Here is a 6,000-nt window from a genome sequence, read left to right on the forward strand (position 1 = left end):
GCAGGTTTTCAGGGGCAATAAATCATCTGCGAGGAGATTGCCCAACCTTCTCCTCCAGAGCAGCTGATGGATTTGAACTACCTGCCTTTGGAGTTGCAACACAAGTTCTTACCATTAGGCCACCAGAGCGCTGTCTATATCTGTTTACCGTGCATTTGTAGATAGCTCTGGCTTTGCTAACACAAAGGTCGTGACTCTATGGTGGTTCAAGTCCATCAGTGACTCCCGGAGAGAAAAATGAACAATCTCCTCTCATGTGATGCTTAATCTCTAAAATTCTACTGGAATACTAGCCGTGTTCTGGTTCTAACTCAATGGCAATGAGTTACTGTGTGTGTGTGTGTGTGTGTGTTTTAAAGTTGCCCTTACTATTTTGTTATCCAACATTTATAATTTAGAATAATAATTTTTACAACCCCTACTTTCTAACTTCTTGGTGCATTGATAATGTATGCCTGGCAGTAATGAAAGCTGAGAGGTGCAGTTAAAGTACTACTGTGTGTAATATTTCAAGTGATGTACCAGCTTGCGTGAAACATCATCATCAGTGGACTGGCAGTCATGTAACGATGATTTTTGGCAATTATGTATTGAGGTAATTGGACAATTATAACGCAGTCATCTTCTGTTTGTGATCTGGTGTAGTCATTCTCTATTTTTACAAACTGCCTGTTTTTACATAATGTTCAGTTCTTTGGAACTTAACCTGTGTCCACTCAGTGAGGAGTGGGTATATTTTATTCTATGTCATTAAATGCATCTACACATAAATTTGTTATATTTTGCTGAGAAATTAAACCTATAATATAGCGATCTTATTTATATCTAGTTATCTTTTGCCTTTAAGTCTTTTTTTTATGAAATTGAGAAGTACTTTTTGGTTACGACCTTCTTGATATATATTTTATCCTATGCAGGCTTTGTGTTTTAAGTTTTAAATGTATCTTTTACAAATATCTTGAGTTGTGTTTTGTTCTAAAATCCTGTCAATTATATTATTCTTTCAGCCAGACAAATGATATTTATCTTTTAGTTCATTTACACGGGATATGATTAATGTCATAAGTGTATTAATGTCTTCCATCCTATAGTGATTTGAACTGAGATGTTGATGTGAGTTGATCTTATTTTACATTCCTTGTTTGGAAGATGCCCATTGAATCACACAATCATTCATTCATCCACAATCCACCATTCTAGTCCTCATCATTATCATATGTTCCCCTCCAACTGTTTCAGAGGTTCTAAATCACATGGGAGAAGACTGACCATCTTTCTCCCTCAGAGTCAGCCAGTGAATTCTAAGTTCCAGACAGGCACTGCTTTTTGGTAGCACCTCTCTCTGTCAAGTATACCACAGAGGTGGTTGTTTTGGTTAGGTGCTGAGCAGTCAAATATGACAGGTGACTACCTTGTTCTGACAGATCTGAACCTTGCAGATGAAAAGTCATGTCAGGAAGGGAAAAGTTCAACATTTTCATATACTTGAAGGATTGACATATGCTTATGCATATGTAAGAAATTAAAAACTTAGCAGCAAGTGACAGTGATAGAATAAATGGGTATATAATACTGTATTCTTCAGTTCTGCTATGAGCCTTCATAGTACATTTTAAAATACTCTTTGCCTACAACTTAATTCTCCCAGAAAACAGAGGTAAGGAGTTGTTAGCCTCATCAAGGAAAAAATATGGGTTGGTTTTTTTTTCGCTTTTTTAAGAGCCGTTTTAGATGTATAGTAAAAAATTGCTTAGGAAGTACAAGAATTTTTTTATTATCTCTCCCTGCTGCTCAGTTATTATTAGCAATTTGCATTCATGTGATGCATTTGTTATAATTATTAAACTAGTATTGCTATAATATTGCCAGCTAATAATGTGTGTGTGTGTGTGTATGTGTACCATCAAATTAGATCTGACTAGTTAGTACAGGAGGATATTGTCCCTCCTTCTCCAGCAGAGCATGTGATGGATTCAAACCAGGCACCTCTGGGATTGCAGTGCAGATTCTTACCACTAGGCCACCAGAGCTCCCTGCCAGCTAAATTTTGCAGTTTACATTAGGGTTCACATTCTGTGATTATAAGTCTATATGCTTTGACAAATGTCATGTGAATGTCATATAATATAAACTTAGTGCCCTTAAATATTTCACCTATTCATAATGTCTCATTCCTTTTTAACATTGAACGTATTTTTGGAAAAAAGTTTTCATTGTGGTGTGCTCTAAGGAAAAAGGATGGGCAATCTCTTCCCGCACAATTAACTGCCTCTGAAAACCTGCTGGAGGGTCAGCTATGGGTTGGTTCCGACTCTATGGTACACAACAACAAAACAGCAATAAAATAAATAGAACACAAATTTTGCCATTTTCACTGCCAATTCTATGACATTCATGGTGGCATGTTCCAGGGAGGGAGTTGCACTGCTAATCCAAAGGTGGCACTTCTGCGGTGGTTGGAATTCACCAGTGACTCTGGGGGAAAGATGGACAATCTCCTATCATCCTAGCACTTTCTCTGAGACCTATTTGTTTGTTCTTTGGAAGTCCATGGGATGGTCATTCCTCTTCTCCAGCATCACAACCCAAAGGCATCAATGCTTCTGTCATCCTTATTCATTGTCCAGTTCTCAGATGTATAACACCAGGTCCATATTTGTTTCCATTCCCAAGAAAAGTGATCCAATAGAATGTGAAAACTATCAAACAAGATAATTAAAATCACATGCAAGCAAAATATTGCTGAAGATAATTTAAAAACAGCTAGAACAGTACATAGATAGGGAATTGCAAGAAGTTCAAGCAAGATTTAGAATTGGCCGTGGCACTAAGGATATCATTGCTGATGTCAGATGGATCTTGGCTGAAAGTAAAGAACAACTGAAGAATGTCTTATTTATGTATGTTTTATTGACTATGCAAAGGCATTTGGCTGTGTGGATCATAAAAGTTATGGCTTATTAGTCCTTATAACCACTGCGTAGTGTGAATAATTTTGCAATGAACTTTTTACATATTTGAGTCCCTGTTCTCAACTCTTTTGAGCATATGCCGAAGGGTGAAATTGTTGGATCATTTGGTAATTCTATGTTTAATTACCTTTTGAGGAATATTAGCCTCATTTAGTATATGAGGAACTAGAAGCTGTGAGAATTTAAAGAAGATGTTCAAAGTCATACAACTACTAAGTGGCAGAATTGGGAATCATGATCAATTCTCCATGATCATGATTTAAACCTATTCAAACCCCTTCTTCTTTTTGCTGAATTTTATCACCAGGAGTAGAACTGGAAAACATCAGCTAAAGGAAGAACTCTCTAATAATGAAAAGTGTTCAAGACATGATGGACTCTAATCGAGCTAATTAGCATCATATCACTGGACATTTCCAAGCAGCAACAAGGTGGTCATATGTCAAGACTATTATAGGGGAAGTTTTATTTTGAGTAGGAAGTTGTACTTTATAACAGATGCTAGGATTAGGTGACCATTAAAGGCTATTTCAGTTTCCATCAGCCCCTTGAATTCATGCCAAAGCTTAACAAGTGCCTTTCAAAATGCTCCCTGCTTTCTGAAAGTAGCCGCAATGTGAATCAGTTCTTTCTTCATTCGGCCCCCTTAATGCAGTGTTACATGATGTGTGCAGGTGTGGCTTAATAAAATGTCATTTGATGATGACTTGATGAAAGTCATCTTGGCCTGTTTAGTGAGATAGGAGAAAAACAAGTCATGTGTGCTTTATGGTGTGAAAACACAAGTGCAGCATAAGGTTTGTTAATTTGAGATGTTGGAGCCAAGAAATGCAAAAGCAGAGAGACTCCATTTAATATCAACATGCACATGTTAAAAACCTTACTTAGCGTTGCAAGGAATCCGTACCTAATTTTAAGTATACATAATGTTTTAAGGGAGCTCTGGTCGTCTGAGAGTAAAGAGGTGTGCTGCCAACCCAAGGTGCATACATGCTTCAAATCCCCCAGTTTCTCCATGTGAGACAGGCAAACTCTCCTTGTGTAATTGCAGCCTTGGAAATCCACTGGAGGGTCAGTTATGAGTGGGCTCTGGCTTGATGGCACATAACAATATACTATTTTAAAACAAAATGTTGTGTGAGTCAAGAAGAACATTTAGTAAATATCCAGAATTCAATGGAAAAAGGAAAGCTTTGTCCTTTGTATCTTGTTTTGTTGGCAGGTAATGTCTTGTGAAGGCCATGAGCCTGTGAGAATACAATTTATTTCTGTCAGCAGTCTTATCAGGCTAGCCCTGCACAGACCTGCTTCTGTCCAGTTCTGCCTCACCAGTAGTCACCTCCCCTTCTTTGACAGCCCAGCCAAAAGCATATTTCTTTGAGAAGCTGCTACTGACCTATGCTTCTTCCTTGTCCTCTGCAAACATCCAGTGGTGGCAGCTGAAGTAAACAAATAAGGCTTTTACACTTGCCTTACTTCTGGATAGTCTTTTTAATCCTTGTAAAAGCAATTTCACAACTAACTGCTTTCTTTAACATTTTCTGTGGTAGTTAGGACAGATCTCATTACAGCTTTTTGTCACATGAAGAAACTGAGGCATGAGGAGATAGTGATTTGCTAAGTAGTTAGTGGAGATTTAGCATCCTTCAGTTCCAAAGCTCTAACAGTCAAACGCTGTGTTCCAACATATTCCCAGGGGTTTCTAACTCTTTGGCAGTAAATTATGTGACATGCCTGATACCTGGGAATTGGGTCATTTGCAGTAAGCAAGGCTCATTATTTGACTGGATCAATCAAATACTACCCAATGCATAGGAAGATATAAGAATGAATTTTTTAAGTAAGTTTATTTTTTAATGCAGATTTCCCCCCAAACATTCCTTCATTGATATTATATTTCTTACAATCTTTCCTGTACACTGTGTTTGATAAAATTAATCACCACTGGACTTTGCCTACCGTTAACAGTCTTTTCAAGTTCCTGCCAGATCATTCCCATGTCCTTTCCCCTCCCTCAACCCACCAAACTGCGTGACCCTGTGATTTCCCCCTACCCATCTTCACACCTTGCTCCCAACCTCTTCCCCCATTAAACCCCTATACAGTTACATACAAGCTTTACTAGTTATCCATTTTTATACTAATGGTCTTATGTAATATTTGTCTTTATGAGACTGAGTTCACTCAGCATAATGCTCTCCAGTCTCTCCCAAGTTATATAATATTCTCAAAATTGTTGTTCCTGAGTCCTGTGTACTATTCCATCATGTGAATGTACAACAATTTCTCAGTTCATTCAGTTGTGGTTGGTCATTTGGGCCATTTCCATGCTATTGTGATAGTAATGCTGCTATGAACGTTGGTATGCACATCTCCATTTGTTTCTCGGTTCTAATTTCCTTAGGTTATATTTCTAGTAGTAGAATAGCTGGGTCATACAGGGTTTGTGTGTTCAGTTTTTTAAGGAAATGGCAAACTGCCTTCCAGAGTGGTTATATTATCCCATCAACAGTTCCCACCTTTCCACATCCTCTCCAATATTTATTGTTTGCTGCCCTACTAAACGTTGCCACTGCTACTGGTGTGAGATGGTATCTCACTGTGGTTTTGATTTGCATCTCTCTTATTGCTAGGGATTTTGATCATTTCTTCGTGTGTCTGTTGGCCATCCATATATCTTTCTTAGTCAAGGGTCTTCCATGTCTTTTGCCCATTTTGTAATTTTTTTTTTTTAGACTTTCTCTTCTGGAGGTCCAGGAGTATTCTGTAAACTTTTGTTATGAGACCTGCATAACTTTTATTATGAGTTATAATTAAATGATGGTACCTAACAACTAAGTCTGAGTGTTTCTGAATAAGATAATCCCTCAAGTTCTCTCAGTCTCTGATGTCCTGTGATTTTCTGACAGAGAATGATGAAGACAGACAGCAATTCTGGATTTCATTCTGGCAGATATTTCTTTACCCTTCTTCTTTGATGTCATAGCCTCTCACGGGTTTAAATTTGCCAGAAATAAACTAATTAGCA

The sequence above is a fragment of the Elephantulus edwardii genome, unplaced genomic scaffold, assembly GCF_000299155.1.
Source record: "Elephantulus edwardii isolate Elephantulus edwardi_28Jun2011 unplaced genomic scaffold, EleEdw1.0 scaffold00282, whole genome shotgun sequence".
NCBI classification, from domain to species: Eukaryota; Metazoa; Chordata; class Mammalia; order Macroscelidea; family Macroscelididae; genus Elephantulus; species Elephantulus edwardii.